The sequence below is a fragment of the Ovis canadensis genome, chromosome X (genome assembly GCF_042477335.2).
Source record: "Ovis canadensis isolate MfBH-ARS-UI-01 breed Bighorn chromosome X, ARS-UI_OviCan_v2, whole genome shotgun sequence".
NCBI lineage: Eukaryota > Metazoa > Chordata > Mammalia > Artiodactyla > Bovidae > Ovis > Ovis canadensis.
Genome location: NC_091727.1, coordinates 128,670,768 through 128,684,024, shown reverse-complemented (window position 1 = coordinate 128,684,024; position 13,257 = coordinate 128,670,768).

Sequence of the window (13,257 nt, the reverse complement as noted above, 5' to 3'; positions counted from 1 at the left end):
TTTAGAGTGTGAGAGATAGGGATGAATCAAAGGTAACGCCTAGGTGTTTGGCATAAACAGGTTTAGTGAAATTAATTTTATAGAAAATAGAACAATTGAACTTTATACTCTATAGGATTTCATAACTTTTTCCATCTTTTAATATACTCTCATGGTTTTGCATAACTGTAATAAATGAGGCAGAAAGTTTGAAAAGTTAGATGTTACTTTTTAACTTGACCTTATTTTCAACATGACTATCATTCTCATACATTCCTCTGTTTTATGGACACACCTTGTACTTCACTTTATTGAGCTTCAGAGATCCTGTGTTTTGGTTTTACAAACTGAAGGTTTGTGGCCACCTTGCATGGAGCAAGTCTATCAGTGCCAATTTCCAGCAGTATTTGCTCTCTTCTTATCTACACATTTTGCTAATTCTCACAATGTTTCATACTTCATTATTTAATTCTCTTTGTTATGATGATCTCAGATAAGTCATCTTTGATGTTACTATTGTAATTGTTTGGGGGAGGCCATGACCCATGCCCATATGAGATGACAAACATAATTTATAAATGTTGTGTCTGTTCCAACTGCTCTACTAATGGGTGGTTTCCCATCTCTCTCCCTCCACTTGGACCTCTCTATTCCCTGAAACACAACAGTATTGAGACTGGGCTAATTAATAACCCCACATGGTCTTTAAGTGTTGAAACTAAAGGAATAATCGCACATTTCTCACTTTAAATCAAAAGCTAGAAGTAATTAAGCTTGGTGAAGAAGGCATGCCAAGATAGAGCAAAAGGTAAGCCTCTAGCACCAAGCAGTTAGCTAAGTTGTTAATGCAAAGGAGGCTCTTGAAGGAAATTAAAAGTGCTAACTCAGATGAACATATGAATAATAAGAAAGTGAAACAGGCTTTTTGCTGATATGGAGAAAGTTTCTGTGGTCTAGATAGAAGATCATTTCCTTAAGCCAAAGCTCAAACCAGAGCAAGGCCCCAACTCTCCTCAATTCCATGAAGGTTAAGAAATTGAAGTCGCTCAGTTGTGTCCGACTCTTTGCGACCCCATGGACTGTAGCCTATCAGGCTCCTCCGCCCATGGGATTTTCCAGGCAAGAGTGCTGGAGTGGATTGCCATTTCCTTCTCCAGGGGATCTTCCCAACCCAGGGATCGAACCCAGGTCTCCCGAATTGCAGGCAGACGCTTTACTGTCTGAGCCACCAGGGAAGCAGCAAAAGAAATGTTTGAAGATAGCAGAGGTTGGTTCATGAGGTTTAAGGAAAGAAGCTGTTCCCATAACATAAAAGTTCAAGGTGAAATAGCAAGTGCTGATGTAGAAGGTGCAGTTTATCTGTATCTACCCAAGGTCATTAATGAAGGTGGCTACACTAAACAGCAGATTTTCAGTATAGCCTTCTATTGAAAGAAGATGCCATCTAGTACTTCCAAAGCTAGAGAGGAGACGTTAATGCCTGACTTCGAAGCCTCAAAGAACAGGCTGACTCTTAGGGGCTAGGGCAACTGGTGACTTTAAATTTGAAGCCAATACGCACGTGTTGTTGTTCAGTCAGTAAGTCATGTCAGACTCTTTGTGACACCCATAGACTGCAGCATGCCAGGCTTCCCTGTCCTTCACCATCTCCTGGAGCTTGCTCAAACTCATGTCCATCAAGTTGGTGATGCCATCCAACTGTCTCATCCTCTGTCATCCCTTTCTCCTCCTGCCCTCAATCTTTCCCAGCATCAGGGTCTTTTCCAATGAGTCAGCTCTTCGTATCATGTGACCAGAGTATTGGAACTTCAGCTTCAGCATCAGTCCTTCCAATGACTATTCAGAACTGATTTTCTTTAGCATTGACTGGTTTGATCTCCTTGCAGTCCAAGAGACTCTCAAGAGTCTTCTTCAGCACCACAATTCAGAAGCATCAGTTCTTTAGCACTCAGCCTTCTTTATGGTCCAACTCTCATATCCATACAGGACTACTGAAAAATTCATAGGTTTGACTATACAGACCTTTGTCAGCAAAGTGATGTCGCTGCTTCTTAGTATGCTGTCTAGTTTTGTCATAGCTTTTCTTCCAAGGACCAGGTGTCTTTTAATTTAGTGGCTGCAGTCACCATCCACAGTGATTTTGGAGCCCAAGAAAATAAAATCTGTCACTGTTTCCACTTTTCCCCCATCTATTTGCCATGAAGTGGTGGGACCGGATACCATGATTTTAGTTTTCTGAATGTTGAGTTTTAAGCTAGATTTTTCATTCTCCTCTTTCACCCTCATCAGTAAGCTCCTCTTGCTTTCTGCCATTAGAGTGATATCATCTGCTCACTCACCATCCTGAAAATCCTGGGGTCCTTAAGAATTGTGTTAAATTGACTGTACCTGTACTCTATAAATGGAATAACAAAGCTCAGATAACAGCACATCTACTTACAACATTGTTTACTGAATATTTTAAGCCCACTGCTGAGATATACTGCTCAGAAAAATACATATATACCTATTAAATATTACCTATCATTGACAATGTATCTGATCATACAAGAGATCTCATGGAGATTTACAATGAGATTCATGCTATTTTCATGCCTACTAACACAGCATCCATTCTGCAACTCATGGATCAAAGAGTAATTTCAACTTTAAGTCTTATTATTTAAAAAATACATGTCCTAAAGCTATAACTTCCATAGATAGTGATTCCTCTGGGTGGATCCAGTCCAAGTAAATTGAAAACATTCTGGGAAGGATTCACCATTCTAGATGCCATTAAAGGACATTTGTGATCTGTAGGAAGAGGTCAAAATAGCCACATTCACATGAGTTTGGAAGAAGTTGATTCTGATTCTCATGGATGACTTGAGGGGTTCAAGTCTTCAGTGGAGATAGTAACTACAGATGTGGTGGAAATAACAAATGAATTAGAATTAGAAGTGGTGTTTTAAGATGTGAGTGAATTGCTGCAGTGTCATAAAACTTAAATGGATGAGGAGTTGCTTCTTATAGATGAGCAAAGAAAGTGGTTTTTATTTTTGAGACTGAATCTACTCATGGTGAAGATGCTGTAAAGATTGTTGAAATGATCACAAACGGTTTAAAATATTATGTAAACTTAGATGATAAAGCTGTGGTAGGTGTTGAGAGGATTAACTCTGATATTGAAAAAAGTTCTACTGTAGGTAAAATGTGATTAAATAGCATTACATGCTAAAGAGACACTATTCATATAAGAGTCAGTTGACAAGGCAAAATTCATTACAATTTTAAAGAATTGCCACAGTTACCCTAACCTTCAGCAACTACCATCCTAATCAGTCAGTGGTTATCAACATCAAGACAATACCTTCCACCAGCAAAAAGATTATGACTGGCTAAAGGCTCAGATAATTGTTAGCAACTTTTGGCAATAAGGTATTTTTTCATTAAGGCATTTACATTGTATATAAGACATAATACTATTACACTCTTAAAGAACCACAATATAGTGTAAACATAACTTTTATGTGCATTGGAAAACCATAAAAATTATGTGACTCAATTTATTGCAATATTTGCTTTATTGTGGTAGTCTGGAATTGAATTTGTAATATCTCCTATTATCACCCCAATCTTAAAATACATGTTTTTGAAAACACCACCACTCTAATTCTGGGGCCCATTCCATACTACTCTCTCAGGTTTGCTTTTCATCTTCATCAAGCATTTATTAAACACCTTTACTTACTAGGTAACTAACCACATCATTTTATTTAAAATTAAAAAAAAAACTGTACAACTCTGGAGGAGGTTAGGTACATGCAACACCTAAAAGCAATTGAGGAAGTTTTATCCTACTTAATTCAAAATACAGTATTAAGCCATTTTATAACTAATATTGTCATACATGATATGAATTAACTGGTGGTTGCAGCTATTTTCATGTGTGGCTAGACCTGTAGGACTGTTGCACAAAACCAGTACACATACAGAGATGGTTCCCACCTTTATGATAATCCTTTTTTCAGATTATAGTGGTGTGTGCTAGACACTTTGTTTGGAAGCAGTCATCTCTGAGAGCTACACAAACCAAACTGATATACCTTCTATTTCTATTATTTCTCAGCTGAACATAGAATGCTACATTGTTTGAAGTTTTGATTTTTTTATGTAATTCAGAATGCCCTTGAAGTGTTTCTTCTGTTCTTCTTATTTCCTTTCTGAAGATTGCTATGTCTGCTTTCATTCATCCTTCTCATTTGCTTTGCAAAGATTCTTTCTCATAGAAGAGACTAATGAAAAACTCCCAAAGGCTATCAGGCTCTTTATAGTAGTCTGTGATTGATAGTCATAAAAACAATTGAGTGCCAAATTCTAGTGCTTCTGTTTAATCTGAAACTAGTCAGCCCTCCATATCCACAGGATGTGTATCAGTAGATTCCACCAACCACAGATTGAAAAATTTTAAAGAAAATTCCAGAAAGTTCCAAAAAACAAAACTTGAATTTGCCAAGCACTGGCAACTATTTACTTAATGTTTACATCATTTTTAAAACTATTTACATAGCATTTATAAGGTGTTAGGTATTATAAGTAATCTAGAGATGATTTAGCAAGTATATTGGAGAATGTCCATAGGTTATACAAAAATACTACATCATTTTATATAAAGACTTAAGCATCTGCAGATTTTGGTATCCTTGAGGCTCCTGGAATCAATCCCCTATGAATACAGAGGGATGACTGTATACTTAAGTTGTAGAATCCTGGTAGGGTGGTAGGGTTACATCTTTGTTCTTGTTGCGTTTGATCACATGGCTTAAAAAATAAATATCTCTACAAGCTTCTTGTAAAAACAGAAGGGCTCTTCCATTTTCTCCTCTCCAGTGGAACCATATTTACTCTTCATAGCTTAACTTTTGCTACTTATCTCATTATTTCTGAGCTAAATGTTTGTTTTCCTATTCTTGATTTTTCAGTTTTAGACATCTGCTGGCTTTTCTCTATGCCATATAAGAATTTTGCTCTTTTTCACATACATACTCATACCCACACCATACACATACACTCTTCCCATTTCTTCATTTTCCCATTATAAATACAATGTATTCACAGTACTTCTACTATGTAAATGCAATTAACAGGTAAGTGAGGTACTGTAATACCTTCAATGTCATCTGTAACTTTGTTTTTCCTGTTGTATTAATAATTATTTTGTTGTTTAATTTTCTATGTTATTATCTCTAATTCATTCATACATCCTCTACCTAGTTTTTATTTTTTAATTTTTATTTATTTTATTTATTTTTTCTTTTTTAAATATAAATTTATTTGTAATATTTATTTATATAAATTTATTTATTTTAATTGGAGGTTAATTACTTTACAATATTGTATTGGTTTTGCCATACAAATTGGATTTCAACATGAATCCGCCACAGGTATCCTGAACTCCCCTCCCTCCTCCCTCCCCGTACCATCCCTCTTTTAAATATGCTTTCAGTTCATTTAGATACAGGGAATCATTGCATTTTCTTTGCTGTCTCACTTTTCATATTTTTGCTCTTTGCTCTTACTGTGTTTCTAGTTCTGTTTTCATATTTTTAATTATCCTAGAGTTCTTTGTTCATCCTCTAAATCTTCCTTTTAAAATAGCATCATTTTATTATTTCATAGTTGCAATATCTTCTCTAATATCACTGGAGATATTGATTAGAGCTATAATTATTCTCTACATGTGACAGAAAATTCATGGCCTCTTCATATATTGACAAAGTGGGAATGGCTAAGCAGCAGGTGTCAAGGGCAGATTTTTCAGACCAAAAAGACAATAGACTTTCATTAAAGGGGAAAGAGTCGCCTAGGATATCTTGGAAGTCAGACTGCATGCTGCTGACTGAACCTGCAGGGTTACAGGAAATGATTTTTAAAATTCAGTACGTTGATATGTCTTTTGCTTTGTGCTACTTTTAGCTACTGGGTTGTCTTCCAAGGGAGACAGTGCAGTCCAGAGAGAGGCAGAAGGAGGCATGCTGTACTCATGGTTTATAATCTGATTTTCTAAGATTCCTATAATTTGCCTACCTTTCAGGGTTAAAGAAACCCAATCACTTTTAATATCCCAAAAGAAATCAATGGTAATTAGTAAGACAATACAAGCAAGAGATAAAATTTTGGCCCCAAGTAGTTTTCAGGAAACTCCACTTAAGCATTCTCTTTCCTGACAATGGGATCTAGCAAAAATCAAAGAGAATTTCCTTTACTCTCAAATTTATTTTTAGATGACCTCCATGTGTCCACCATTGCATTGAGGTAGAGTCAGGCAAACCACAGAGGCAAAAACAGAAAAAAAAAAACAAACAATCAAAAGCCTTCATCACAACCTCCCACCAAAAAAACACAAAAAAACAAAACCCAAACTAAAACAGAGAAAGGATTAAAAACTAAGTCTAGAGAAGATCTTTGTGCTTACTCCCTCATGGGACTGACCAAAAGTAATGAGTCTAGAAACCTTTAAGCTTTCTTTCTTTTTTTTTTTTCTGTTGTTGTTGTCCTAGTTGTTCCCCAGCTTTTTTGACATAGAGTAATAACTGACATATAACATTGTGTAAATTTAAAGTGTACAATGTGTTGATTTGATACACTTGTATATGATAATATGGTTACTTTCATAGTGTTAAGTAACGCCGTCATCAAAACACATAGTTACCATTTCTTTTTTGTGGTGCTGGTGCTGCTGCTACTAAGTAGCTTCAGTCCAGTCCGACTCTGTGCGACCTCATAGATGGCAGCCCACCAGGCTCCCTCGTCCCTGGGATTCTCCAGGCAAGAACACTGGAGTGGGTTGCCATTTCCTTCTCCAATGCATGAAAGTGAAAAGTGAAAGTCAAGTTGCTCAGTTGTGTCCAAGTCTTCGTGACCCCATGGACTGCAGCCCACCAGGCTCCTCCGCCCATGGGATTTTCCAGGCAACAGTACTGGAGTGGGGTGCCATTTTGTGGTGAGAAGCACTTAAAGATCTCTCTTGGCAACTTTGAAGTCTATAGTATTACACAATATTGTTAACTATGCTCACAATACTGTGTATTAGATCCCCAGAAATTATTCATCTTTTAACTGGAGGTTTGAATCCTTTGACCAACATCTCCCCATTCTTCCCTCCACCCCCAGTCCCTGTAACCACTGCTCTACTCTCTGTTGCTGAGTCTGGCTGTTTTAGATTCCACATATAAGTGAAAACATATAATATTTGTCTTTCTCTGCCTGATTTATTTCACTTAACATAATATCCTCCATCCACGTTGTTGCAGATGCAAACTTCATTCTTTTTTATGCCTGAGTAATATTCATGTGTGTGTGTGTGTGTGTGTGTGTGTGTGTGTGTGTGTGTGTATACCACATCTTCTTTATCCATTCATCTGTTGATGGGCACTTAGGTTGTTTCCATATCTTGACTGTAATTGTAATTAGTCCTGCTATGAACACTGGGATATATGTTATCTTTTCAGACTAGTATTTTCATTTACTTCAGATACAAACCAAGGAGTAGAATGGCTGGATCATATGGTAGCTCTATTTTTAGTTTCTTAAAGAACCTCCATAAGCTTTTCCAAGGTGACTGTGCCAATTCACATTCCCACCAACAGTGTATTAGGGTTCCATTTTCTCCACATCCTTGCCAACATCTACTATGTGTTCTTTTTGAGGACAGTCCATGGGGTTGCAAAGAGTGAGCGACTTCACTTTCCTTCTTTTCCTTTCCTTTCACAGCCTATCACAATGACTTCTCATTTGGGGATTTGAATCTCTCTAAGGATTTGTGATGTTGAGCATCTTTTCATGTGCCTGTTGGTCATCTTTATGTCTTTTTTGGAAGAATGTCTATTTAGGTCTTCTGCCCATTTTTTGTTTTGGTTGTTTGTTTCTTTGATATTGAGTTGCATGAGCTCGTTATATATTTTGGGTATTAGTTGCTTATCAAACATGTGTATGTGCTCAGTCGCTCAGCTGTGTCTGACTCTTTGCGGCCCCATGGACTGTAGCCCGCCAGGCTCCTCTGTCCATAGAATTCTCCAGGAAAAAATATTGGAGTGGGGTGCCATTTTTTACTCTGGGGGAATCTTCCCAACCCAGGGATTGAAACCTTGTCTCTTGCATCTCCTGCATTGGCAGGTAGATTCTTTACCACTAGTGCCATGTGTAAAGCCCTTATCAGACTTATTGCTTGCAAATGTAAGCTTCTATTCAGTGGGTTGTCTTTTCATTTTGTTAATGATTTCTTTTACTGTACAAAAGCTTTTCTAAGTTTAATCAGGTACCATTTATTTATGTTTGCTTTTGTTTCCCTAGCCTGAGGAGACAGGTCCAAAATATATTGCTAAGACTTAGAAGTATACTGCCTGCTTTCTTCTAGGAATTTTGTGTTTCCAGTCATAAATTTAGATCTTTAATCCGTTTGAGTTGATGGATGAAAAGTGAAACCATGGAACATATTTGCAAGATATCTATTTGACAAAGGGCTCATATCCAGAATGCCTATGAATCTATAAAATAATGGGCATGAACATGCTCTTCCAAAAGCAGGACATCAAATAAATGTATAAAAAATTGTTCAACATCCTTAGTTATGAGGAAGTAAATAAAAACCACAATGTGATAACATAATTGATCAAATAAAATTGTTAACACCAAGTGTTTACAAGGATATGTATGGGTTAATACTAGATATGTTATCTGTTGAATTTTTTCTTTAAGCAAAAAACAAAAAAAACTAAAGACATTAGTCTTGTACTCCAAACATGGCAGAAAAAACTCAATTTATAGATTTTAGATAGATATACATGGCAAAGACTTATTTTATCCAATTGATCAAAGTTTATTTGCAGACGATTAGTTAGGTGTAAGGAGAAGGCAATGGCACCCCACTCCGGTACTCTTGACTGGAAAGTCCCATGGACGGAGGAGCTGGGTGGGCTGCAGTCCATGGGGTTGCTGAGAGTCAGACACGACTCAATGACTTCACTTTCACTTTTCACTTTCATGCATTGGAGAAGGAAATGGCAACCCACTCCAGTGTTCTTGCCTGGAGAATCCCAGGGATGGGGGAGCCTAGTGGGCTGCCGTCTGTGGGGTTGCACAGAGTCGGACACGACTGAAGCGACTTAGCAGCAGCAGTCAAAACTCTCAGCGCTGAGGGAATGTATATTGGTACAGTATTTTGCAAAATTACTTGATCTTACCCACTAATTTAAAAATATTTGTATCTTTATTTAAAAATATATCCAGCAAAGATGTATTTCCAGTAGATACGTATGCATATATGCATAAAAGGAACATGTACAAGAGCATTTATAGCAGCATTATCTAATTAGCTAAATTAGAAACAGTCCAAATGTCCATTAATTAATAGTAGAATGGATAAACAAGCCATGGCATATTCACACAATGGAATATTACATAGCAGTGATTCTTAAAGTGTGATTCCTGGATGAGCATAGCAGCATTACCCATAAAGTGAATAGAAAAGCAAATTTTTGGTCCCCACCTTTTGAATCAGAAACTCTGGAGGTGTGGGCCCATACATTTGTGTTTTAAGAAGCCTTCTGGATGACTTTGACACTTGAGTGTGAGAACCATGTTGTTGTTGTTCAGTTGCTAAGTTTTGTCTGACTCTTTGCAACCCTATGGACTACAGCATGCCAGGTTCCTCTGTCCTCTACTATGTCCCAGAGTTTGCTCAAATCCATGTCCATTGAGTTGGTGATGCCATCTTACCCTATCATCCTCCGCCATCCCCTTCTCTTTTTGCCTTCAATTTTTCCCAGCACCAGGGTCTTTTCCAATGTGTCTGCTCTTTGCATTCAGGTCAAAGTATTGGAGCTTCAACAGCAATCCTTCCAGTGAATACTCAGGGATGATTTCCTTTAGGATTAACTGGTTTGATCTGCTTGCAGTCCAAGAGACTCTCAAGAGTCTTCTCCAGCAACATAACTCAAAAGCATCAATTCTTCAGCACTCAGTTTTCTTTCTGGACCAAATCTCACATCTGTACATGACTACTAGAAAAACCATAGCTTTGACTGTATGGACCTTTGTCAACAAAGTGATGTCTCTGCTTTTTAATACACTGTCTAGGTTTGTCATAGCTTTCCTTCTAAGGAGCAAGTGTCTTTTAATTCAGTGGCTGCTGTCCTCATCTGCACTGATTTTGGAGTCCAAGAAAATAAAATCTGTCACTGTTTCCACTTTTTCCCCATCCATTTGCCATGAAGTAATGGGACTGGATGCCATGATCTTAGTTTTTTGAATGTTGAGTTTTAGATGGCTTTTTCACTCTCATCAAGGGGCTCTTAGTTTCCTCTTCACTTTCTGTTATTAGACTGGTATCTATCATCTCCATATCTGAGGTTGTTGACATTTCTCCTAGCAGTCTTGACTCCAGCCTGGCATTTTGCATGATGTAATCTGCATATAAGTTAAATAAGCAGGATGACCTGCCAGGCTGCTCTGTCCATGAGATTTCGCAGGCAAGGATACTGGTGTGGGGTGCCATTTCCTTCTCCAGGAGATCTTCCTGACCCAAGGATCAAACCCATGTCTCTTGCATTGGCAGGCAGATTCTTTATCACTGAGCCACCTGGGAAGTCCTTGAGAACCATGGGTCTACCATAATGAAAATGAATGAGCTATAGCTATATACAACAACATAGGTGAATCTCACAAACATTATGTTGAGTGTAAGAAGCCACATGTAATGTATGCTATGTGATTTTGTTTATATGTAGTTTAAACAGGCAAAACTAAACTGTATTTTTTAGAGGTGTATACTGAGATAGAAAGAAAAATCAAGAAAATACTATAGAAATCCACATAGTGGTTACTTCTAGGTAAGGAAGGAGCAAGTAGACATTTAAAAGGGGCTTTGAGGAGATTTCTGGGGCTGGTGGCAAGTTTTCTTCACTTGAATGGTGGTTACTCAAATGTTATTTGTGATCATTCACTTGTTTGTTTATCTATTATATGTATTATATCTAATAATATACATAATATATTTCACAATACTTTAAAAAAAGTGATTATAAGTTCTAGGTAATTTTGGTGAGAAACACCAATGTTTCTTTCTCTAAAACAGTTCTTTTGGAAAGTCAGATTTCTGAGAAGAATTTTAAAATCTCTTACCTTGGAGCCCTAGGCCTGGCTTCCAGTATTCTGAGAATTGAGTCAGGAAAGAGCACTTTCCTCATGATTAGCAGTTACCAATTTTCTATCTGCTTGCCTGAACTCCTGCAGCATTTTATCTACTCTTGATATAAATTTGCATGTCTCTGTAAGTTTAAACCTTTGCATAATTCTTACTGTTGCTCTAGTGGGGTTTGAGGAGGAAGAAAAATAAATGTATGCATTCAGTTATTCATCTTTGCTTAGAATCCCTCTCTCATTAGGACTTTATTTTACATGCTTGAAGACTTCATAAGGAAGAGTTCCTTGGCTATGTTCATAACTTAAATATTAAATATATTCCCATTGGGTAATTCCCATGAGAAAATCATAAGTATAAATAAGAAATTAAAAATTAGTCTTCTTTAATCTTTTTAATATTTTTCTTAATTAGAAGCATATTACAAGTGCAATTCTATTTTTTTCATTTAACTTTGTGTTTTCTCATATTATTTAAACTATACAGAGTGACATCAGCAAAATGGCAGAGTAGTTCCTCTCTTCTTATATCCACTCGGTGACAATAGTTTGGCAGTCACCCACAGATAAAACTTTCTTTGTGGGAGCCTTGAAATCCAGGTAGTAGACTGTGACAGCCCAGTGGAGACAAAGTCTGAGGAGGACCACTTTCACAAGACTGGCCTTTGCCAGAGTGGCAGGCTCAACCCACTGTGGTCCTGGCAATAGATTGTGCAATAACCCTGTCCCCCCGTGAACTCAGATACAGCCCCATTTAGCCTTGCTCTTATCACGAAGTGGTACCAACTTTCAAGGGACTTGGAAGGAGTCACATCTACCCATGTCTCATGTAACAAGCCCATCAGCCTTTGCCCTGTGGTTGTGGACTTGAAGTGGCTAGTGGCCTGACTCCAGTCCCTTTTAGCCATGGTCAGGGAACAGTCCTGCCCACCCAGGGATCCACAGGAGACACACCCATCTGTGCTTTTAGAGGTAGGCACACAGGCCTCAGCTCAACTGCAGATCTTGAAGTGGTATTGTAAGCTAGCTTCAGCCCCTCCAAACTAAGATCCAGGAGCAGTTCTGCCTGCCCAGCAACCCTCCTGGAGACTCATTTTTCAGTGCTCCCAGAGACAGGCCCACCAACCTCAAGTCTAAGTGCATATTCTTAAGGAGCCCAGTGAACCAGCTCCAGTCCCACTTAGCCCAAGTCCAGGAGAATTTTTGCCTGTCCAGGGACTCACTGGGTCCTCTTCTGGCATGTAAGGACACAGCAGGAAGTCAATTGTCGGCAACTCAGAACAGGGCTTTCATGAGAATCTCCCAATGTTGGCATACTGATCTCAGACTTCCAGAACTTGAGAAATAAATTTCTGCACTCCTGAATTCATTGCAGCGTTATTTACAGTAGTGAATATATGGAAATGACCAAAGTGTTTGTCTGCTGATGAATGGATACAGAACATGTGGTATATAAGTTCAATGGAATATTATTTAGCCATTGAAAAGAAGGGCATCCTGCCATTTACTACAACATCTATGAACTTGGAAGACAGTATTTGAAGAGAAATAAGCCAGAGAGAGAAAGACAAATACTCACAAATGATCTCACTTCTATATGAAATCTAAAAAAGTTAGATTTATAGAACTAGAGTTATGGTAAAATAGTAGTTGTCAGGGACAGGGAGGTGGTGAAATGTAAAGATGTTGATCAAAGAATATAAACCTACAGTTATAAGATGAGTAAATTTGGGGGATTTGATGTATAGCATGGTCAGCAGAGTTGATAATACTGTATTGTATACTTAAAATTTACTTAGAGGTTAGATTCTAAGTGGTCTTACCATACAGACAAAAAAGTTACTATGTGAAGTGATGGGGTGTTCATTAACTTGATTGTGGTGACCATGTCACAATGTATATGTATATTAAATCACATCATTGTACAGCTTAAATAATCACAATTTGACTTGCCAATTATACCTTAATAAAACTGAAAAACAATAAAAGTATCAAATCATTTTATTTTTAACAACTATATAATATTTCATCACAGAGACAAACCAGAAATTTACTTGTATGTTACTACTATTGGTTTCCTAGAGTTACCCCTACCCCAAC